Source organism: Fundulus heteroclitus, chromosome 2, assembly GCF_011125445.2.
Source record: "Fundulus heteroclitus isolate FHET01 chromosome 2, MU-UCD_Fhet_4.1, whole genome shotgun sequence".
Taxonomy (NCBI): Eukaryota; Metazoa; Chordata; class Actinopteri; order Cyprinodontiformes; family Fundulidae; genus Fundulus; species Fundulus heteroclitus.
This window is the reverse complement of record NC_046362.1, coordinates 22,041,664-22,067,160: the sequence shown is the minus strand read 5'-3', so window position 1 is coordinate 22,067,160 and position 25,497 is coordinate 22,041,664. Positions and strand designations below refer to the sequence as shown.

The 25,497-nt window shown below is 39.6% G+C and overlaps 1 protein-coding gene across 13 annotated transcripts in view; it reads left to right on the top strand.

The window, feature by feature from the left end:
* LOC105935574 (membrane-associated guanylate kinase, WW and PDZ domain-containing protein 2) overlaps positions 1-25,497 on the top strand; it is a 156,255-nt gene that overhangs the window by 2,437 nt on the left and 128,321 nt on the right. The window lies entirely within an intron of this gene.

Genomic DNA, 25,497 nt, shown 5'->3' with positions numbered 1-25,497 from the left:
GTCTGTGGTTCTTCTGATTCTTTAATTTATTCTTCTTATTTTTATTTTAAGGGCTTTCTAATTAAAATTCTAACAAACTTTTTTAATTCAAATTTTTTACGTAATTTTCCTTTTTCATTATCATTACCTTTTTACTCATTGATTTTTTTTAAGTACAAATGTTTTATGTTTTCTTTTTTTATAATTATGTATTCAACTAAACGCAATAATGTTTGCGGTTTGGTGGAGGGTTGTTTGACTCAGTTTGTTCCGGTAACAGGAACGTTTGCCAGACAATGACCCTGATGAAGACCAAGCTCTGTTGCAAAACTACTGATTTTATTCCGATAATCATGTTAAATAAAGGCATTTTAAATATTATATTAAAATATAAATATTTTTTCCCTATCTCATATTGTGCCTTTGATCATACTCTTGGGACAACTGCTCTTTTCTCACCGGGACTGATTTATTTCTCAAAGCAAGAAGCCTCATGTATGACCTATTTAAATTATTTCATATTGATCAGCTCTGGGGACACTTTCTCCTGAGTTCAATCACTGCAGCCATTGTTTGGTGTAATCATTATGTCCTCCGGAGGCTGAAGGCCTGCTGTAATGTTTCTACGGCAGGGAGCGGGGCTTTATGGCAATAAAACCGTGTGATTGACCTGCTTCTGTCAGCCGGTGTAAAAGCAAACATAACTAGAACATAAAAGCAACAGCAGATAAGAAATTTATCATCCATCGCACCCTCTGAGGCTCAGTCAGAAGACCGATCAAGTGACGGGAGGAAGAGGGGCTGCGTTCTCAAAAATAAGCCTTTCATACGGCGCCTTGTTTCTGGGACAGAAGTAGAAGCAGAAGATCAAACTGTTTTTGTTTATTTTTGGACGCTGCAGCGTTTTGCTCACAGAGGACTTGGCTTCACACATCCTCTCCTGACTGCTGGCTCTCGATCTGTGTTTCCATGAGCTGTATCAATGTGATTGATCAGCGCGCTGGAGCTGCTGACACGGTAAAGGTTCTGTGATGTGTGGGGAGTTAGACGGACAGGTCTATTCCGCCGCTCCATCCTCCTCTCTTATCCATCTAAACATGAGCCTATCTGAGTTTCCAACCACCCACATCACTTCTCTGAACGTCCGTGAGTACTCTGCGGTTTGAGCACAGCTTGCTGCCCCCTTCATGTATTTTTCTCTTCTATTTCTCTCCCTCTCACTGTCATATTACTGTCCGACTACCTTCCGTTGGAGAGCAGAGAGTGTATTTATGGTTGACAGCTGCTGACACACTCACAGCTTGAGAGTGTGCTGAGGAAATCATCTAGAATGCAATAAAAAAAAACACATAGTCAATACTTAGTAGAACCACCTTTTGATGCAATAATCCTTTGACCTATTTATTTAGCTTTAGAGACTGATTTATTTATTTTTTTGGCCAATTTTTCTATGCAAACAAGCTTCAGTCATTTTAAACAGAGAAGATTTGTGAGCATTAATTTGTGGCACAGCTTTCATTGGATTTAAGTCTGGGCCTTTGACTAGGCCACGCTAACACGCTTCAATCTAAACCATGCCATTGTAGCTCTGGTCGTATATTATGGGTCTGTCTCACCCACATGGCCTGTGAGGAACCTGCAAGTCGGTCTTCTTGTGACGTCTTACCACGTGGCTTCAATCACGTCTAGATTTGTGGTATGCAAGGCAAGGCATGGACAAGTTTCCAGCATCAAGATAAGCCAAGATTTTATAAATTTACAGTTTCGTATTGCAGTATAGCAACTCACTGTTGCTATACTTTAAAGTCCATTCGATTAGGTTCCTGGGAAAATCCTGGATGTTCTCAGGCTGAATGGGGATAGAGTAAAGCAACACTCCTCCACCCCCACCTGTGCTGCACACTGCCACACAACTGGCAAAAAGACACACGTTCACTTTACTTAGAAAGAAGACGCGCACAGTGAAATATTTACAGATGGAAATATAATAGAAATATTATTTATTGTTCCACCATGGCAAAATCCATGAGGATGGCAATCCCAAACTCAGTATCTCCCAAAATAAGAATATTGCGAAAACTAATTAGCAAAACATTTGCAAAGGTTTTCTGAGCCCCTATGATCATTTGGTCTGAGTCTGTAGGTGACGGATGTCCAGAGGACCAGAGGTCATTGCAAAAGAAGCTGGTGGTTCACAGGGTGTGGTATCCAAGTGTATTCATAGAAAGCTGAGTGGAAAGAAAAAGTGCAGTTGGAAAAGGTTGACCAGTTACGGGGGATAACCGCAGCCAAAATTCATCAAGGATTTGTGGGAGCTTCAGATGGAGTGGACAAATGTTGCATTCCTCATGTTAAACCCATCCTGAATCAGAGGCAAGGTTAGAAGAGTCTGGGTATGATAAAGTTAGGGCTGGGCGATAAATCGATTTAATCGATTAATTCGAATTTACAATTCTTTAAGATTTCATTTTTGGAAAATCTGGATTTTATTTTGCCAATACACTCATTGGGTTTCCATGAAGAGAACAGCATGTGATGCTGAATATATGTTTAGGCAAAATTATTGTCAAAATATTGTTAAGTGGAAACTTTTTTTTACCATAATACGAGGTACTTCATTCACTTATTTACTTTTTTTTTAACTTAGTTTGATGTTCACAAGAGCAGTGAAGCCTGTTCTTAGCTCAATGTGTAATAACACTAGCAGCAAATGTTTTGTTATATTTTCATTGTTTATAATGGCACGGCTGCCATCTTGTTTTACAAGCATGTTTCACAGATTGCTTTTAGTTGCTCTTTGAATTCAGGTCAACTCCCTGACGAAATGCATAAAAAGCAAGGTTTTAAAATAATTTCTTTAATTTCTTTTTATGAAACAAAAAGGAGGAAAAAAATCGATTAATCGGATTTGGTATGATAAAATTGGAGATTTATTTTTTAATCCATATCGCCCAGCCCTAGATAAAGTTTATCTCATCTACATATTAAGAATGGTATTATTGTGATAGAAGTTTATGTGCTCATTTCCTCCATTGTTTAGGTGGTGGATCAGCCAGACAGCTCTCTCTGTTTCCACCATCATCTCTGCTTAAGACACTCTTAGGACCCCTAAAAGTCCAAACTTTTTTCAACGTTAGGAGCTCTCTGAAGGACTAAGATGTTTTGTGAATAACTTTTATCTGCTGAGGAAATATTCTAAGATTTTTTCCTAAAATGACGTCATTGAGAGCGACGTTTAGTCTTGGGATTCTTTGTGAATACGGGCACAGATTTTTTTTTGAGAGCACAAGTAAAAGTTGTCCTGTCTACAGATGCTAGCACCTGAGCTGTTGATCTCAGCAGCTCCTCCAGAGTTACACGTTGGCTGAACTTAATGAACCCGTCGGTTTAGGAGGGCTGCCATGTTTTTGTGGTTTTGAAGCTGAACATCTATAATTCCCCTTCCATTTTTACAATCACGTGCCGCTTTGTGTCGATCCGTCACATAACATCTCTGTGAAATGCAAACCGTTTTGTGTTTATAACGTGTCCAAATGTGGGAAAGTTCACGAGTATTTCTGGCAAGGCACGGTTAGTGGAAGCTGGGCATCTAGATCTGTTTTTCTGTGGTGCTGCTGCATCTTTTGGCCTGAGCCACGGACACAGACGGTATTGTTTTCACAAGCTGACGAGTTCCCTCCGTCACAGCGTGCAGGTGTCAGTTGTGAGGAGACGTTAAGGCAGCTATAACGCCTATATAAAAATAAGTCCTTCAGCCTTTTGCTCTGTTTTGTCTTTCCTTTTTATTTAGCGGTAAATTGCAGGGAAAGGACTTGAAGTGAGCATCTTAGGAGGGCTGTTATCTCTCCCCCTGCTGTGTGTGTTAGTGTGTGTTTCTGGTTGCTTCAAAGGTTTCAGATTTCTCTCTTGGGCTCCAAATAGATCCAAACAGCGGCAACGTCACCAGACAATCAAAACAAAGCTATGTCTTCATATTAGCTCTCGGCACCTTTACAGTCATCTTACATAAGATAGAGGCATTGTTACTCAGGATGTTTCAAAATACTGCGTTTGATTTCTTAAGTGAGTGAGACACACAGGCACTCAACTTGTTCAAGCTGGCTGTAAAAAAAAAAAAAAAAAATGTACTCAAGATAAATTTGTTCTGACAAGACTTATGATTAAAAAAAATTTTCGGATGAGTTCTGATAATGAGGCGCCCTCCGTCCCGGTTTGATTATTTGTTAGCAGATCTGTCGGTAGTGTTTGTCTCTTCGTGAGCAGCAGGCGTGAGCGCAGTGCAACCGGCTGCTCGGTTCAGCGAAGCAGATTTCTTCAAGTGCCATGAAAATCTTAACTGTGGAGAGGTGTAAGAACTGCATGGAGCAAAGAGAAGTGTGAATAAGTGTGTGTGTGTGTGTGTGTGTGTGTGTGTGTGTGTGTGTGTGTGTGTGTGTGTGTGTGTGTGTGTGTGTGTGTGTGTGTGTGTGTGAGGGTTACAAAATGAGAAAGAGAGTTGGAAATTTAAGAGACACCGATAATTTACACCTTGAGTGTTTACTTTTGTCTTTCTAAGATAATTAATGGGAAACATTTTTTTTCTTAGAGTCTAAATTAAGAGATTTCCAAAATTTGATTTTGCAAAATCACAAGGCAATAAAATATCACACTCTGATGTTCATTATTGTTTACTTACTACACAAGAAACAAAAAGGATTTTAGCTTACAGCTCAATATCTGCTGGGATAAAGGAAAAGTTTAAAGTGCACTGATCTATACCTAATTGCTACCTTACCTGTCAATTATTAATTTCACATTCCTAAAATGAAGGAATTACAAAATGAGCTCCATTTATGCATCAAAGCATAAAGTCTTGAACCTTTATCTGATTTTTATTAAACTCCAAACAGCGTATCATAGTGCACGCTGTCGACTGATGTGTATAAACACCGAAGATGGCAGGAGCTCAGTTTTTGTTTAACGAATGGGGGAAAATAGATTTTTGAATATTTGACCTGATGATCACCAATCAGAGGCAATCGAAGGATAATTGATTCTGATCCCTGGTCAATTGGTGCACCTCTAACAAAAATACTATAAATGGATATAGATATATGATATCTCTCTTTAGCTGCATTTAATTGGCATTATTAAATGCAGCGTTGGTAATTGAGAGCTTTCGTTTCACTGTAAAGCACATTTGAGTCACCATTCTAAGCTCAACGCTAAGTAAAAATGCTGAAAATGTCTCGTGAAAATGCAGGATTAAAGCCACTAACATGCATCTGCTTGTTCCTTATGCTTTCCCAGATTTTCTCCCTCTGCCTCTCGGAAAGAGGATGCAGAGGCGGTAGACGCTTCATCCACCCGGGTTAATGGGAACAACATGTAATGTTTTCTCAGGCTAAACAACATGAATTTAAAATGTTAACATGCCCTTTACCATTTTAAGTGGAGCGGAGTCATCCTTGGGCGCGCTGGTCGGCCATTCTCGCCCACAGCGTTTGCAGAGCAGCCCAGGCTGCTCGCTCTTCCCCAGCGAAACACATTAGAGGAATTCATCCTTCAACATATCTCGCTTATATTTATTAACTTTATGTTTGCATGATACATAGGATCATCAGACTTTTGAGTATGTCTTGAAAAACGGTCTACATTAAAAAAATGATTACCTCATTTTACTTTTCACTGCTTATGCCAAACTGTTTTAATGCTGCAAATTAAAGACCTTGCACTAGAAATTAATGAGGAATTTAACTCCTATAGGTCAGCTATTAATTGTTAAAATTATCATTACACTGTCTAAACTGTCAGAATAAAGGTTTATGGCAGCATCATAAACACTTCTTATTAGAGTTTATTAACTCCATAATAAACTCATTGACAATTTATAGACACCTTTTATAACAAGGATTTTATAGTGCTGCACAGCATTGCTACTGTCCTGCAAGTTTAGTCAAATCAAGTCAGCAGTCACATCATCATAGACGTTTATGCATTTTGAATTAAGCCACTTCTCCGTGCTTCGTGTTGGATAATTTAGCTGATAAAACAAATGCACTACAAAACAGACTTTTGCTGAGTCTTTGTTTAATCTCATGTTTGATGGTTTTGTAAAGACAAATTTTAGTGTGTGAGTGATGGAAAGTAAAATATGTTGCCATTTGGGCAGAAACAGCGGATGTTTTGTGCGCTTCTTTTGCTTTGTTTACGTTTCAACATTTCATTTACAAACACGCGGCAATCCATCTTCTACCACTTCGGCATCAACAGTTTGTGACCGAACCAAAAACAGGTCGGGCCAATCAGGTCGCAATATCGTGATTTAAGGCGGGACAAAAATGTGATGAAAGCAAGAGCTGCTGAGCCCACAGCTGCACCAACGTCAACACGTCAGTGCAGGAGGACGCACGCGTAGCTGCTGCTGTCACATCTGTTTTATCAGAATCCATGATTTCATCTTTGAAAGAAGAACAGCAAGAAATGCCTTGACTAGCTCAACCTTCTTGTAGGTTTCTTATGACGCCTGCTGCTTAGTTTTCATTTGAAACTGTGATTGGCTAAAACCAGTTAGGCGGGCACCAGGCGTCGCTTCGTCCTGTCAGCTAGGAGAGTCCTGCTGATGTCCTTCATTTCCACAAACGGATTCGATGGGATCAGTCCCAGATTGATGATGTGCAAAACATGGCGTGCTACGCGTTATCAATCTGGCTGGCAACGTTATACCATCCAACCTTTGGTAGCAAACATGTTGCTAGAAAATGAATGCATAAAAAGGCAAATAAATACACAAATACATAGTAGTTACCCTGGTTACAGAGCATAACAATTAACCCATCCTCCCATTCTAATGCCGCCCTGGGCAGTTGCCCATGCTGTCCACATAAAAAAACACAGACGAGTTTTGCTGTCGTTCTCAGACTCGAATTTTAACTTTGGAGGTAATTAGACTGCAAAGACTATAATGCACACATTAAAGCCTAATGAAGTTACACTTATGCTCCATAAAGACTTTCTGGTTATTTTAGTTCTGTTTTTTTTGTCTTTCTCTTAATTATTTTGGCATTGTTTTAAAAAATAAATGAATAAATAAAATGACTGAAAACATTTACCGTCCATCAATCTCCTGGGACATGACGTGCTAAATGTTCTCTGAAGAAATAAACGGAGTCCAAAGCTTGGCAGGTCCTCCTTGCACAGTTATAGCTGCTGAGCTCAGACTAGATAATCAATGTTCGGAGGCGTCGTTGAGCAAATGGTCATCCGGTGCCAGAGTTAAAGCTACCGGCAGTTTAAATTAGCTCATGTAAGATCAGGCCAAGCGTTGGTCTTGTTGCAGCGTCAAACTGCAGTACAGATGATGTACGGCGCGTCTGTAAAATGTAGACCTTCAGGATGAAGTGTTTGAACGACAAGTTTTCTAACTCTGCCGCCCAAGTCCTGCCAGTCGTCTTAATGTGGCGGCGGTGTTGAGGGACAGATGGAGCGGAGGGAGAGAAGGCGACCTCTATCTCCTCTCTTGTTGCTTTGTTGATGAGAGGCTTGAAGAATCAGTGCATAACATCCTGTCTGCTCTGTCGGTATTAATAACTCACCGAGAGATGGGCTCTGTCAGAGATGGAGGAGGATTTTTATTGAGGCTAGAAGCTGCTGGAGCTCGGCTCAGAGGATCAAACTCGGGGCTCAGCCAGCCAATGACCAAATATCTAACTAGTCCAGTAAAGTGAATTGGGTCAATGTAATTCTCCACACCACGGGCGCGCTTGCATGTGTGGACAATCTGGGCCTGTGCCGCAGCATGTGTTTGCATAATGTAGAAAGATTCGGTTTTTTTCCGTGTCAGATCTTCTTCCGAAAAGTAACTCTCCTCCAGCCGTAACCGGATCAGAGTTTTAGTCGCTATGTTTGTAAAAGCGCCTAGCCGTTTTAGATGATAGCGACTCAACTAGAAAAGTTTGACCTTAAAAAAAAAAAAAAGAGTGTTTAGTCCCTCGAACAGCTTGTTTTCCAAGGATTTTTCAGGAACAGTACATAAATATTAGAGTGCGAACCCTTTAGTGATGGATTACCACAGCTGTGATCAGATAAGGCAGAGCATAGGGGAAAGATTTTGTAAACCAGGATTCGTTTTGGGCCCTACTGAGATAAACACCATATTTAGCTAATTATTCATGATGTGTGAGTGCTGACTGAGAGCGCCTTTGTGTGGCTCGGGCTGGAAGAGGAGAAAAAGGAAGGCGTGTAAATTGAATGCATGCACATCCATATGATAGGAACAATGGGAAAGTGTCTTAGTGTGCAACATTTCAGCGCTGAATCATCTGGAACAACACGGGCTAAAAATATGTCACAGTCTTAAAGGGCAAAATGAAACTGCTCTCTCTCTCTCTGGTTTCGGCTTTGTGTGGTTTTTATGGTTTTTACAGCTTTATGATTCTGAATGAGAAATGTTGGGAATGTAATGAATAAATAGGTACTTAATATTCTTTTAATTCTTTCCATTTAATTGTACCTTAGACTGGAGCAGCACAATATATCAAATCACTCTTTTCATTGCTGATTCAGTTTGTGCATTATTGCAATTGCAAAGGACTGCTTGGATGTGATGCGTGGTAAACCATTACATTTCATGTGCCCTGCATTCAAACTCTGCTTTACAGTAATATATCTGATCTTAACTCCCTCTGAGGCGTAGTGGTCCATGTCTTTGATACGAGGAACCCGGGTTTGAATCCCCGCCGCGTCAGGAAGGTCATCTGGTGTAAAACCTCCATCAAGAGTTGTTGTGGAGACCTCTGAGCAGCCGAAAGGACTCCCAGAGTTTATAGATTTCATTTGTCACATTCCTGGAGACACCAACAAAAACTGAGCTATCTCTTTAGAGCACTCATGTTGATGTTATTCAAATTCCCAATATGTTTTTTTGCTCAGGACAGGTTCAGGACCATTATGCTCTTTTTTTTCCAAAGCCGCCACAGTCATAAAAAAAAATCCCTAAAAGACCCATAAGAACTAAACAAAATGTATAAAAAAGATGGACTGATGCAAGGTTTGAACATAGTGCACTTAATGATGCCGTATTGTACCTTAAACGGTAAAAGATCAACTATATTTTAGAGGACTGTGGTCTGAGTTCTCGCACATGGGGATAAATATGAGACCTGCTTTAAAATGGAGACGCTGCTTCATCCTAAGAGTCATTTTTACGCCAAACCAGGGTAAATGTGGGACCTGCTCACAGCGTATTTTCGCTGCTCGTGTTATATGTTGGTCATTACGAAGAGCAGGTATGAAAACCTCGGATGAGGCGGGTTTTTTTTAAGGTTTTATGCTCTCTGCAGCAAAGTGTTTACCAGCAGAGCCCAGAGCAGCTGGGAGTATTTAAATTTTTAAACACTTCAGTCTGGCTTCTGCTTGCTTACTTTACACCACAGCTTCCATGCTGTAAATCAGTGTACGAGCGGTGTCTTGGCTGGCCGGGGTGAAGATGTTCCTGGGTGGTGTTTTATCAGCCGTTCTGAGCCCAGCGGATTATTAGCATGTGAAATCTCAGCTCAAGTAAACGCAGCTCCCAAACGAGATGACAAGAGCGCACAGTTACTCAGGAGCCTAAAGTGGGCTGGAATGGAAACACTCGAGCATTTGGAGCAGATGTACTTGGTTGAGTTTCCCTGCTTGCAAGTAGTCAGTTTGCTCCTTGCACACCGAGCCGCTCACTCTGCTTTTATCCCCCGAGCTTTGGGAAGAATCTGCAGAAAATGTACAGATCCAGCTGTAAACAGGGACATCTCACTCATCGCCAATGCTGCACAATATATCAAATCAGTTATTTGATTACACGTTTTCAGTGCTTCTCTTTTATTTTCTCTGTGTGAAATATGACTGCCGCCTGAGATCCCTTTTTAAGGATTTTTAGTGTGATGGGGAGCAACAGCATCATCCCTCCCACCTAGAATAAATCATATCTTATTCAGCCAGGCATGGCTCCAGCTGATGGTTTTCATTCACGGGGTAGATTAGCCAGATTAGCCTTCTCTGTTAGTTTATGATCCTGAATTAGAGGGATTATAAAGGATGAGACACAGGTGTGGGGGGGTACCAGCAATGCTCCAGGATGAGAGCAATAAACAATGCTGTTTATTTCTAAGGAAGCTCATTGTCTCCGCCGGGATAAACATCTATTCCTGGAGCCAGTTCATGCATACGTTCTCTGTGCATAAATTGGTATTCTGTAATTTGGAAACTCATTGAAAAGTAATTTTATTTCAGTCATATAATTGAAAAAGATCAGATTTACATATTATATAGATTTATTAAACACAGTGTGATACATTTCAAATATTTATCATTGTCATTTTCAGTGTTTTTGGCTTACAATGAGTGAAACCAAGAATATTACATAAGACCGGTAAAACAGTATTTTTTCAGTCTGCTGCAAGTATTCCCCTGTACTGTACAGTAGATGCACTCAATGCTTGGTCAGGGCTAGTTTCCCATGAATTACTGCTTCAGTGCAGCGTGGCAGCCTGTGGCACTGCTGAGGTGTTCAGGAAGCCCAGGTTGGTTAAATAGTCGCCTTCGCCTTTCTGCATTGTTGGCTCTGGTGTCTCTCATCTTCCTGATGCTCCATAGATTCTCAGTGGGGTTTAGGTCTGGTGAGTTTGCTGGCCAGAGAAAACATGGTCATGAAGCGGAGGTATTGGTGCTTTTGGCAGTGTGGACAGGTGCAGAAAGCATGAAGTGCTCTAAAATCTCTGTATCCAAAGTAGATCCACATCAGCAAATGACACGGCTCCCTAAATCATCTCTGACAGTGGAAACTTCGCAGTCGAGCATCTTAGATTATGTGCCTAAGCACTACATACTCTGCAATTTTGATATCCAAATGAAATGCTAAACTTATTTTCATCCAAAAGGAGAACTTAAAACCACTGAGACGAAATCTAGTATTTTTTTCTATTCAACCCAAGCAAGATACCTCTAAATATCTCAGGTTTATTGGTGAGGCTTACCACAAGGAATATTTCAGGTTTAATAAAATAAAGCTTTACAAATAAACTTGCCTTGCCTAATGCGTGTCCTGGATCCGTCTCTCTGTGTTGGCACTTGTACTGCCTACAGCTACAGTCAACGCTTGAGAATCTCCCCTGAACTCCTGAACTTTTCCCCTCCACTAAACTGTCCATTAATATGCCTAGATACAGCCTTGTCTAAGTAAGAATCAGCAGCTTTGGGACTTCAACAACTGTCGGCCTCGCAGCTCTCGCGGCAGCAGCCTTCCCCGTTATTCTCTAGGCAATTTTGTATCAGAATTTTTTCTTTTGTTATATTAATGTGTTACTATGATTTTCAGTGTAATAGTTTGTCACACAGTTTTACAATAAATCTATATGTTTCACTCTTTAAATCCAATTACTGGGGGATTTTGCCTAATTTCCAGCAATGTTCTAATTTTGCTGAGATGTAACTATATACTGTAAATACATAAAATATGATACCAAACACTGGTTTGAATCAATTTTATGCATCTTTGCAGTTTGGTTTGGATGTTAGTCAACATTTTGTTTCATGTAGTAACATATTACCCTGTGTAAGACTGTATAAATGGGGATTTAAACAGAATGGCTTAGTTAAACATGCTCATTGCTGCAGCAGGCAAATAAATCTCAGCTCATGTATTAGAGCGCTTTACTAACTCTACAGTAATTTATCTGGTGTTGTAAATTTGGCCTCACTGTACACTCTTTTATTCAAATTTTTGGTTTACCTGTATATCTTGCATGCGTATCTGCCTGCTTCCAGTCTGCTGCTGCTTCCCCAATGTTGGACAATAAAGAATGCCTCTATTCTATTCTATTCTATTCTATTCTATTCTATTCTATTCTATTCTATTCTATTCTATTCTATTCTATTCTAGTCTAGTCTAGTCTAGTCTAGTCTATTCATTCAGGCTTGCTCCATTGATGTAGTGCATGCTTGCTTCCACCAGAGGGCGTCGGAGCTCTCTGAGACGTTATAGTAGCCGTGGATGCAGTTATTTATCTGCTCTGACATTCTCACAGTCGGTCTGTGGTTCTTTATTTGACTCCAGAGGGAAGGTTAATAATTATGCCGTCCTGTATTTTAATCTTCGGTGCTCCTTTCACATTAAAGTTATGGGTAACTATGACAACTGCTGATCATGCCTCAGCCTGAACGCGTCTGTAATTATAGGCAGGCTGTCTGGTCTGAGTTCAGCCTGTCTGGAATGATGTTACCTGCTGTGGTGGTGGTGGTGGTTGAACTGATGCAACTGTGCTGCACGAATCGCAGATTTAGATTCATGGCTGTCGTGAGCAAGCTGTCAGTGTCCTCCAGTTTCCAAGTGACGGCATCTTTGATAGCTGGAAATAGTGACTGTAGGTTGCAGAAAAACACAAACACATTTTTCTTCATAGTATGCGTTCAATCTTACCTCTTTGAGTAATGCGTTGCATATCTAATGGATTTTTTTTTTCTCTCTCTCTGCTTGTTGCAGTTTACCAGCCACATTTTGTTTTTGGTGCAAGCTGCTTTAATGAGCATGAACTTGTTTTCTCGACCCACTTTTAACAGGCCATCCATATTCATCACATTAAAGATCACCTGGCAATTTACAAAACATATGTGCAACTGGTCTTAATTGTCCAATACGATCACCTAGGAGCAAGGTGCCGATCGATAACAGACTGCAACTTTTCCATTAGAGGAATGATAATTCCTGCAGATTCATTTGTCTCTTTTTTTTTTCTTATGTTTTCTGTGGAGGGGGGGGGGGGGGATTCTGTAAGGAATACATTCAAATATATTACAGAGATTTATTATCTTAGCTATGCATTTAAAATTTTACAGACGTTTGCAATTATCTCTATCCTGAGTTATGCAGCTGCTGTGTTACTTGCTTTGGTATTATTGTATGACAGAGCTGTGAAAAAAAAAAAAAATTTCCTTGGTTTTTGCTTATTTTTCACGCTTAAATGTTTCAGAAGATCAAACACAATAACAGAGAAAGATAAATTTAGCACTTACAAACGTTTTTCTAAAGGAATATTCTGGTTATCAAGACAACAAAGTTATACAAAACAACCTGAACCATTGTTTAAAAAAGAAAGAAAGTAATCCTTACATGAACCTAATAACTGGCTGGGCCAAACCGGGCAGCCAGCATCAATCTGTTTACAATAGCTGGCAGTGAGTCTTTTACTATGAAGGATTTTAAATCAGTCACCTTGGACCATCTTCATTCCTGGAGGTCATGCCACAGTAAGTGAATCAGATTTAAGTCTGGACTTTGAGTAGGCCAGTCCCAACTCCTTATTTACCATATTGGTGTGTTCTGGGTCATGGTCGTGCTGCATGACCCAATAGGGCTTGAGCTTCAGGTCACAAACTGATGGCTGGATGTTCTCTGTCAGGGTTTTCTGGTTCCATTAGTTTGTCAAGCCAACTAGAACCAGAAGAAGCCAAACTACCCCAGATCTTTACACCACACTGTGGTAGATGGCTACACAAGTTGTTTAGGTGAGACGACCTGTTAGACCATCTGTTCCTAACCTTTTCCTCAGTTAGAAAACAGTTGTTATTTGATGAGTAGACCAAGATTTATGTTTGGTGTGTACTTTTATTTATAAGTAAGAGAGATAGAAATAAATACGTGAACATTTCTTTTGAAATAACTGAATATTCAATGGCGTCTCCTAAGTTTTTCATGTGAAAGAAGCTAAAGCATCGTTATCTTGCTGTTAAAATAAGCATGTTTATGATTCATGTGCATCTTTTTTATGTGGCATTTCTGCATTGTAACAGATTAACTCTGATTTTGAACCTGTTCCACCAGGTTTTTCTCACACCTGTACATGTGGAACTGCACGTCTGTGGTGTGTACGTCTTTATTATTGCCCACCGGACTCAGTAGGATGTCGCACGATGTGCACATCGCTATGGGAGGGTGTTTTTCATAAAACTGAAAAGCTAAATTAAATTATTACGTTTGTGTATCTTAAAGCAATTGGAAAGACCCTTTATCAGGACAGACATTACTTAGCAGCTGGGTTATAATCATCAGGCTGCCTTGCAGATTTCGTCCTCAATCGTTATTTCCTGTATTGACTGGAAGCTCACCATTGCAGAACTAAACCCCCCAGATTATCGGCTGCTTCTCCCCCAAGATGATTAGTATCGTTTGACTCAATGTTGCCCTTAAGAGTCCGTCTTATTTTGTGCCCTCCTGTTGTGTTGTCCCTTTATTATTATTATTATTATTATTATTACTGTTATTATTTCCTGTGACACGACGATTGGGCCCCAGGCGTACCGTCGCACTTCCTCCACCCTCTTTCCCTCTTGTATCAGAGCCGTTGTTTTCATTTAGATGCATTCTGCATGTTGTTTCTGATGGAGTCTGAAGAGCTCTGCTTGAGTTGAAGAGCGCAATCAGGAATAACAAACTCCGCCGTGTAGCCTCATCTACAGGGGCCGCAACAAACACCAGCACACCGACAAGCACACACCTGAGTCCATCAGTATTTATCTCATCACCGTGGATGTGTGATTTAAAGTGAGGCGAGGAATTCATTTACCTGCTGAGGGAGGAGCGATAGTTCCTATAACCTTTCATCTTTAATCCTGCAGTCTCATTTGTAGTGCAGGCGCGTTTTGCCTTAATGTTGCTCTGAGGCTGTCAATGTGTCTGATCTTGATTATGGCTGTGGAGAGAAAGACATGCAGGGACATCATCATTAAGACTGGTTTCAGGATCAATATTAGTACCTTTAGGAGAGGCTCTGTCATTTACTGTTAGTAATAGGTCCTACCTCCTGCTGCAATAATGACACTGAAACAGATACTTCATCCACAGCTGAATGACTTTGACATTACAGCTAAAAGCAGTGTTGAACTAAAACTGTTTGAAATTTTAAAAAAAGACCAAAAGGGAAGCTTCCTTTGGTTGGTCGTATGTAAAAAAAGATGTTGCCATTACTCCGTGTGGAAAGTATCCCCATTCCCCCTTGTGGTGGCTAAAGGACAGAACAGCTTAAATTCCCAGAAATATTTTAGATGCACCAGCTAAGAAATTTTTTTATTTTTTTCATGACTTGCAAAGAAAGCGGTTATCAGAAAAAAAAAGACAGAAGAAAACACCCAGCTGGAATCAAGTCTATATTTATTGCTGCTCTTTAAATGTTAAACGAGCGTCTTTGCTTCCTGTTTTTAAGAAACATCTTTTCTCAGAAGCGTTTGGTGCAGTGTAAGTTGACACGCTCTTTTTAATGTCTGTTTTAGTTTATTAGTGTTTCATTATCTGCTTCATGTTGTGATTCAATCTCTTTTATTTATCCTGTTTTTCAACAGCACTTTGGGTGACTTGCTCTATTTTAAATGTTCTTTATAAATAAATTAGATCTGGATTTTATGTTCAAGCTAATATTGGTACTGCAGCACAGCTTTAGGACATTAGAAAGTTCAGGATCTGTTTCTTAATTCCTGCCAGATGTCCATAGTACTGTGAGTGTATTCAGTGGTTTTATTATTTGAGTGTTAGAAAATGTTTGTTTAAACTCTGTGATTTCTCTACATAAAACTGTTCCTAAAGTTTGAGGTTTTACAGAATGTGCGACGTTGTGAGCTAGCGTGTCTCTCTGCGAGAGACGGACACTAATCGGGCCTAACATTACGACCACTGACAGGTGAAGTGAAAAATAAATCTAGTTGTTTCTTCCATTATGGGTTGTGCTGGATATATTAGTCCTTAAAGCTGGTGGTAGAGGCAGGTGAAATAATTAAGCTTAAGGACCAGAGTAAGTTTCACAAAGACCTGAACTTCAGCTGTTGTGGGATGCTCCAGGATTGCAGTAGTTGGTATATATATAAAAAAGTGTTGCTTGTGGGGAGCAAAGGCTGGACCAGGTGTACTGATCCAACAGATTAACTAATTTAGCTCAAATTGCTTAAGAAATGAATACTGCTTCCAAAAGAAAGACGTCAAAATCCCATAGGATTGCAGTTTGTTGCAATGAACGGAGGGTGCCAAGTCGTAGACCTGACAAAACGCTTCTACAGAGCCCTGTCTACCGCTGAGAGCTCCTACAATGGGTACGTGAACTTTAGAACTGGACCCAGGAGTAATGAAAGATGGTGTCCCACTCTAGAGAATCACATTTTGCATTAAATGAATATCTGAGTGCATTTGTGCGGCTTATCTGGAGAATACATGGAACCGAAAGGCACTGTGGGGGACAACAAAAGAGCCAGAATGATGCCTTGGGTGAAGTTCTGCTAAGAAATCTTGGGTATTGCCATCCGTGTGCATGTTGCTTTGATTCGTATCACCTACCGAAACACCTTTGAAGACCTTGCAAACCTTTTTATTGGAAACGTAATCCTTAAAATAAGTATTTAGCAGGATAATGTTCCCTGCCACAAAGCAAAATGGTGCAGTAAGCAGCAAAGGCAAGGCAAGGCAAGGCAAATTTATTTATATAGCACAATTCAGTACAGAGACAATGCAAAGTGCTTTACATGAGAGCAAAGGAGCACAAGAAGAAGATTATGAAGCTGACTTGGCCTCCAGTTTCCCTAGGTCTTCGTCCAACCAAGCATCAGTGCTATGTCCTGGACAAGCAAGTCTGATCTATGGAGACTTCACCTTACAATCGTTGGACTCAAAATTTTCACTACTCAGATTTTGTAGCAATTATTATTATTATTATATCCCCCAGAGGTTCCCAAACTTTTCAGCCAGCGGCCCCCAAAATAACAGTGCCAGACACTGTCAACGCCCTTTAAGAAATACCAGGTGGCATTTCTTAAATCTTTTTAGGATTATTATTATTTTAGGAAATTATGAGAAATTATGAGAATATTTTAGGGAATTATGAGAATAAAGTCATAATACTATGAGAATAAAGTAGTATTTTTATAAGAACCTTTACAAAACAGGGCAGCCAATCCTTTGCGTTAAAATGCGGAATGTTGAGCATCTAGGTTATACTGATATCAAAAGTACTAAAGGTATTGGTTTCACAAGTAAGGAAATATTAAATCTTGTTAGCACATCAGCATCAAATCATCTCACGACCCCCAACAGGTGTCCTGCGATCCCCCCGGAGGCTCCCAACCCCCACTTTGGGAGCCCCTGCCACAGCCCATCTTCATAGATCCAGTCATAGATCCATGCCTTCACATGTCGGAGGGGAAAATGGGGACCAACACACTAAGTGGTCATAATGCTATGCCTAACTGGTGTGTGTTTAAAGAGTGATGTGATGTCAAAAAATACCCCTTTTGTAGATTTAACATCTTGTCTTTACCAGGTACTGAGTTAGATTTATGGAAATCTAACTTCAAGTGTGTGAAAACACCCACCACAGATTCTACTATGAGTATTTCTTAATCAAACATGAAGTCAAAAAAGACTATGAATAATTTAGTATGCCCCAAAAGCCTTAAGTTAATTTAGACGAAGTTTTTAGTTATATTTGATTAACTGCCTTTTCACCATGATGTGAAAATAAATCAGTAATACTCATGTCAGAAAAAACATTCCCCAGCCCAACTGAGATATCTGCTGTCTGACATGTCACTGTACGTGCTCTCAAAGGAAACAGAAACTGGATGCAACGGCAAAGAGAGACCTACAGGAAAACGGTGTCCATATCAACAACTCGGATCAGTCTGGGAATGAAAGAAACAGGCGACTGAGTCCTGAAACAGGCAAAGGTTTGGAAGTTCAGATGAGACGGCCACGATAGCTTCATCTGTTCATTATAAAGGTAAATCCTTATGTAGAACATGCAGCTCAAACATTATCCAAGAACAAGACAGTTCCTTCAAAGCTGATTTAAATAAAACTTTTTAAAGAAAAACACAAAACTATTTATTTATTAAGTCTACAGAAAAGGCCAGAGTAGACTGATGGAGTACAAGAGGCCTTGTGCGCTAACCTAAAACATGACCTTAACATGATATTTTACAAAAACTTATAAACTCTTTTAAAAAGAAAATGCTAATAATACACAATTTGTTTGATATGCTGCCTCTGGCTTCAAGTCTGAAGCCTTGGTTCTCAGCTGGAAGAAGATGAAGTGCTCTCTCTGGGTCAGGGGTCAGTTTTTGCCTCAGGTGGATGAGTTTAAGTATTTTAACAGTGATGGTAGGACGGAGTGGAGGACGAGTTGATGGATCAGGGTTTCATCTGCAGTAACGCATGCATTACTCTGGTCTATTTTGATGAAGCAAGTGCTGAGCTTTAAAAACAACGCTCTCGATTTACCGGTCGGTCTACAGTCTGACTCTCACCTGTGGCCATGAGATACAGATAATGACTGAGAGAGCAAAGCTCGAGTTGCAGTTGCCTCTCCTCTGAATTGAAAGGAATCAGCAGAGGTGCTTCAGGGTGACCAGGATGCCCTCTGGCTGGCTTCCTTTTAGATATTTTCAAGGCACTTCCCTCTGAGATGAGACCCTGGGGCACACCTAGAACTCACTGGAGAGATTGTAGTTTCCTTCTTACCCACAATGCCTTGGGATCCTCCAGATTGAGCTGGATAGTGTTGTTGGGTAGTGGGACGCCTGGGTTTTCTTCCTGGACCTGTTGACTAATAATCTGATTTTGGATTAAGTGAAGACAATGAATGGACGGTGTACAGTGCTCGTGCTATTTCAGACTTTTTCCACTGAACTTTGTGGAACATTTTGCTGCGAAGAAACCCGTGTAAGTGCCTTTTACTTCCAGTCATGAAATATATTGATGTCATTAAAGTTGTGACGATGTTATCGTTGCTAAATGCTCATCATATCTTACCCACAATTAGTATTTGCTGACACGCTGGTAGGTAAAGAAGTTGTCAAAGACTCAGTGAGCTACATGTTTAACCAAAGCCTGTCCACAGGTTTGTGTCCCGCAAAATGACGATGGAGATTTATCAATCTCATTAAATCCAGCATTGAAATATTTATTAAGTGTTTAGTGTATAGAATGTGTAATCGTTAAAATAACTGAGCAGATTTCCAAAGAAAATCTAGTATTCTGTGACTTTTGTTGTACAAGAGTTTATACAGTGCTATGAAAAAAGTATTTTCCCATTCTTCTGTTTTTTCTTTTTGTTTTAGATAATTAAATCAGAGCCAATGGGACTTTTGTTCAGTTCTTTCTGAAAAAGTTTTAACACCTATCCAGGAGTCTTTGTCAGTTTTGGTGGCTTGCACTTGAGCAACCTGTTGTTGGTGTGCTGCACAAAGACTCCTGGATAGGTGTCGAAACGTTTTCAGAAAGACCTGAACAAAAGTCCCATTGGCTCCGATTTATACCTTTTTACTGTTGTGATGACCCGGATTACTGAGAATTTGCACAGGCATTATGAAACAAGATTTAGCATTAGACAAAGAGAACCAGAGTAAATGCAAAAAGCAGTTTCCAATTTAGGATTTTATGCATTAGGGAAAAATCTATCCAGGGATTTCTGGGAAAATATACCAGCGTCATCTTGTTAGATTTATTGTGACTACACACATTTTTGCTTTTGTTTCTCAAGCCATACCCAGGCATGATTTCTGCAAATGCTGTAGAATCAGGAAATAACTTAAATAGAACCCTTCTGACAACATGAAGTAAGCTAAACGATGAAAAAGCAACACATCAAACTTCTACTTTTAGAAATGAGAGAACAGACAACAAAACAAAGTCTTTGTTTTTGACATCTATCCGTATGGAAAGGTTACTGAGTTATTTGTATTTGTCTCCAGTGAACCAGAATGAGAGACATTCTCCAATTAGTGAGAGAACATGGCACAATAGTCAACCTTCCTCGGTATGGCACTCCCTCCAAAATGTATCCAACAGCTCATCCACTGCTTATCTAGGAGGCCACAAAGAATCCAGAACATCTCAAGAGATTAATAGTAATAACTTTATCCTTGGGTGAGTTCCAAGGCCAAAATCACGGTTGACAAAAAAAAAAAAAAAAAAAAAAAAAAAAAAGCCCGTCTCACATTGTCTTTTGGGAACGTATTCTGTGGGTGTGGACCACTGAGCTATATAATACACTGGAGTGCTGATTTTGCCGAAAAACTGAAGTCACTGGCCGCCATCTTGCTACTCCCTACTCTCACAGAATCCCATAGGATTTGGTTGCAACAACAAGCAGTTTTCTGGCTGTGTGAAAACGTTTCACAGGTAATTCTACAGTCAGTGGATGTACTAACACTATCAACTACTAGGAAATTAGGTGCTGAAATATTTTACATGTTATTCATATTAAATGTATATATATGTATGTATAAGTATGTGTATATGTATATATGTGTATATGTATATATATACACATATGTAAATATATGTTTTTGTACATTGTTATTTATATATTTATAAATGTTAAACATATATATTTAAATGAATAAAATGCAAAATATTTCAGCATATGACTTTCTCAGTACTTCATATTTTTAGAACATAACATAAAACTATATGGCATTTGACATTTTAAAAGTCTTAAGCCCCCCCTGAACATGAGAAAATCATCGTTATTCGATGCTGTAGCGCACATATTCCCTAGTTACTGGGGGGAAATAGGGAGTACCAATATGGCGGCTGGTGGCTTCAACGCGACTCGTTCAAACAGACGGTGATTAGCACTCCAGTGTATAATATAGCTCAGTGGTGTGGACAGTCAAACATGGTGGTGGTGATATGATTCTGTAGTTGCTTTGCTGCTTACTTGCTGTAGTTTATAAAACCATCAATTATGCTCTCTACCAGAAAATCCTGAAGCAGAATATCCGACTATCAGCTCAAGCTGAAGCACACTTGGGTTATGCAGCAGGACTTTGATCCAGCAAGACCGCTTCTGAATGGTTGAAAAGGGGAAAAAAAGGAAAAATTAAGATTTTGGAGTGGCCTAGTCAAATCTGGTCCTAAATCAAATAGAGATAGAGAATGAAGCAAGCATCGGACGCAACTATCATTAATGTAGCCATAAAGATTTTTTAAAAATCTTTTATCACTGCATTTATGTTTGTCATATTTAAGTGCTTGTTTTTGCTTCAGAAATGCAAATATTTATACACCCTTATGCTCCTTTTTGATCTGAGTGACCCAATGTAGAAATAGGTGAAAGTTATTGATTACCAAGCCTCTCGGGGCTTTGTTCTCCATGACAACCACTCAGCAACAACACCATCTCACATCTCCTCCGCCTGCACGCCCCCAACCGCCAGCTCAGAGGCCCAGCCTTTAACTCGCTCTCACTTTACTCACTTTGGCTGCTTGTCCGTCTTTGTGTCTTGGGGGAGATTGGAGCAGGTTGGCGGTGCATCACGGCGAGTCTGAATTTAACTGAGTCGGTGTCAAAAGGGTTGGAGTTTGGGAGCGTGAGTTTCTGAGGCATTACTGCGTGGAGTTGTTTGCGTTTAAGAGTTTAGCGGTGAAACATCGTTAGCAGGCAAACATGGTGAATCAGTGTGTGGAGACGGTGTTGCTTTCCTGTCTTGGCCCGCTGGTAGAGTGGATATGTCAGAACTAATTATGTCTACCCAAATAAAACAAAATGGCTCCTGTTGGTTCCCGCATCTAAATTCTCCATACAGAGCCAACGTTAGTATGCATACACACACCTGCCTGCTGCTGGAGGAGCTCAGTGTTTAGAAATATGTGTCACTTATAAAAAAAAAATCCCAAATCTTTTAGCTAATCTAATAGCTGGACATGTTTTTGGTCATTAGGAGAAAATTATTAGAACTACACATCTAACTGCATTGGTTTGGTAAACGTTATGCTAATTTGTGTTGCTTGAGTGTTGAGGTAAATGTACAGAACATTTTTAAGCTATAGTTTCTATAAACAAAAGAAAGAAAAATAAATACTGGTAAAATGAGTTCTGATTTTCTGTGGTGTGATGTCATTTTTTTCAGTTTTAGAAAAAACTATGTTGTTACAAAAAAAGAAAAAAAAAAGAAGAAAAAAAAAAGGAATTCTGGGAAGACTTTAGGGAAGCTTCTCAGAAAAGTGGACAAAAGAGATACTGAATTCAAAGGGCCCAGAGATCTTGTGAAGTGTTCCCTATCAGCTAAAATCGAAAGTAAAAACACAAATAATAACAGAATGTGTAGAAATAAAAAAGTTAAAATAGCCCCACTGCTAAGCCACAAGTAACTCTTTCAAGATAAAAGCAAAAAGTTAAAACAAGGACTAAGTGCCCAGACAAAGGTAACATGATACTGGTGTGAATGCCCATTTTAAACCTGTTCCAGATGCAAATCTGAATCCTTGCAGGATTAGATAAGGTTATGCACTGATCATAATAATAGCAGAAAACAGTATATTTCCCAAGATTCATAAACTCTACACTAGGAAGGAGAATAAATTTAGGAAACTATGCCAATTAACGGACGTGTAAATTAACATTTTTGTTCCTGTATTGATGCCTGCAAGACAAACATACTAGGTCTAGGGTTAAAAGTAGAGATGCACAGTATTGTCATTTACTGTACACCACAAAACAAATGGTGTGACAGCAATTATTTAGGCTTTACTTTTAATGATTAACTCTAATGAGATCCCATCAAAACTCAACTCCAGCTCCTTGTAGTTGGTCCATCCATCCTTAGTGCTGAGCAAGCCTTATGTTTGTGCTTTTATCCAATTTTCAAACATCACAGCATATTTTTTTGAGGAAAGCTTTTAAAACTATCTGAGTTTTCCAAAACGATTCATGGTTACAGTGACATTAACAGCAAAAGAGAGACACTACTGGCTGCTGCAGCTCCTAGTCTGTCTCTGTCATGTGACCTGCTCTGCACAGTATGCACAGATGTCCCCAACTGGGCCCAGCTGGAAGAATACTTAAAATAATAAAATATTCAAAGTGCAATGTTTCTCTGTAAATTCTGTCTGTGCACAATTAACTGGAACCACATAGAAATATGAGTCCAATTATCGAAAAGTCATATCAAAACAAAGTAAACTATCTGTTAGCCTAACAACTGCTCTGCGTTGAAAACTAAATCAGCAAGACCAAAGTGTTCCAAGTGTTTGCTGAGCACTGCAACTTTTCCGTCAAATGTTTGTTTAGAAACTAATGATGAAGCTTTGTGCACTCAGGTGATTCATCACAATTCTGGTGAAGCGTCTGAACTTTCTTACGATGGTCGCCTTCTGAGCTATTTTTCCACTGTTTTTATAAGGTCAATAAGAAAAGTTCAAAGAAGCTTAGTTGAGTTAAGTAAGTTTTTAGTTTTAGAGCTAAGTTTGTTTTTGTGCGGGCCAAAAGGACTGATTTGAATCATGTAACAGTTGTAATAATTGCTGAAATAAATACTTCCGAATACACTGAATAACTTTATCTCATCCATCTCTTGTACTTTCTAGAAGCTGAACTCTGTTCCATCTTATTTCTATATCTTGGAGACAAACACAATACATGAACTCTGTATGTAGATATTAAGCATATCTACGTATATACATATCTATCTGAAATGGAGTTGGTATGAAAAGAAAAATAAGTACGGTGTCTTTTTTTTTCCCTTTTTCTCCAATCATGTACTTTTCAAGCTGCTTAACATAAAGTCAGCCTGGATTCAAAATAAATTATGGGAGTTCCTCCCAACTCGGGGCACAAAGGTCAAGATTTACAATCCACTTCACTGCCTTCTGGACAAAAAAAGTGCATTACTAACAGTTTGGCTGTGTTACAGATGTAAAAATATGCTTAGTTTGTATTTTCTTCCATGGATATTTCTTCGGAGAGATGTGAAGATCACTATCACACAGCAAGGGTCTTATTTTAAACAAGCAATTTAAAATGAGATGGAGAAGTATGTTGCAAGAAAGTGAAATGTAAAATATATTTAACAGTTAAATTGCAGCACACCTATTATGTCTAATGGAGTTTCGCTCTATTCTGTGTCGCCGTAGGTGTCTGTCGGTCCTTGTTCTGTTCTGCTGGGAGCGATGTTGAAGCGGAGCCTTTATATTAACAGGCTGGCACGTCAGTGTCCCCTCCAATCAAATGCGCACACATTGAGTCATTTCTGAGCGATATTCACTTAAACTCTGCTTTTTAATGAGTTAAATGTGCCCCATGAGCTCGGTGAGTGACAGCAGCTCGCCTCGATAATCGGGTTAGATGTACTGAATTTTACCATCATTATTGTAGCTTCTGGACACTGATTGATTCCAGCCATTAAACCAAAGTGCTGTTGTTCCATCTGTGCATCTGTTCCTGCATAGTTTGTCTCATCATGTTGTTATGCTTCGCCGTGTCTTTATGTTAAAAGTTTGGGATTCCTTTACTGCAGCATACAAGCAATAGAAGGCAGAATACTTGAATTAAAGGTTCTGAAGTATTTCTGTATTTTTTTTCTAAATAATCCACCTAAATACTCTGTGCAAAAGGAAAATACAGCTACATTTATACATTAGGATCCCCTTAATACGTGTTTTTAAATGACAAGGCAAATGATCTCTTAAAGGCATGAGAGAAATGGCAGATCAACAGTAAGTTATTTACGGACTGGACTCCATGAAGTTTTAATTTCTCTGGACTTTGCTTTCTTGATGAAACGGTGAAAAAATGTATACCCCTTAAAATCGATCCGATTTTTTTTTTTCATACATTTTTGGGGGGAGATTTAATTTGACAGACCAACACGGAGAAGTGCATCATTGAGAAGTTAAAATAAACCACGGCTTTGATTTTATTTTACGTTATTTTTATTGAAATAAATCAGAAAGGCGTGATGTGGATTTGTGTTTCGTCAGATACCTCTAAATCATAGAAATGTATGAAAGAGCCTACTTATGCAATTCAAACTCAGCAACTGCAAACATAGTGAGACAAGGCCGTCCACATAAACTCACAGGGTGGCTATCAAACCGAGAAGCCGAACAGAAGCCCTTGGTAAAGTAACTGTGGAGGAACTGCAGAGATCCACAGCTCAGGTGGGAGAATCTGTCAATGGGAGAACTATTAGTGACATAGTCCACTAATGTGGCCTTTAAGGACGAGAAGCAACAAACCAAGTGATTAAAAAGTCTCAGTGGCCACAAACCTTGTAGGGGACACAGAAAACAAAAGGTGACGTAGTCGGATACCATCAGAATGAAACATTTCGCTTGCATTTACAGCGGTGTGGAGTAAAGAAATAGCATCTTAAATCACTCTGAACCCACCATCGCAGGAATTGTCATGCACTAAATATCAACGGAGGAGGAAGGACCCTTTTTCCCCCAACTGTACCGGCTGCTGTAGGACACACGGGAGGAATCCGGAGCCGACTGTGTAAATAGGCCACCTTGCAGGAAAGTCACTGTACGGTGGCACAGATTTTCCTTCCTTTTACCCCCCCTCGAATGTTTGTTTTGGATGAACGGACTTTATAGCGAGTCAATGCTGACTGGCTGGGACACTGTATTTGAGAAAGAGCAGCAGTAAATGCTGTCTGCCTTGATGGGCTTGTGATTGATAGTACTGTCCTCTCTCTGAGATTTTTGATGTTTTGAAAGCCTGCAAATGTCTCTGATGTGTA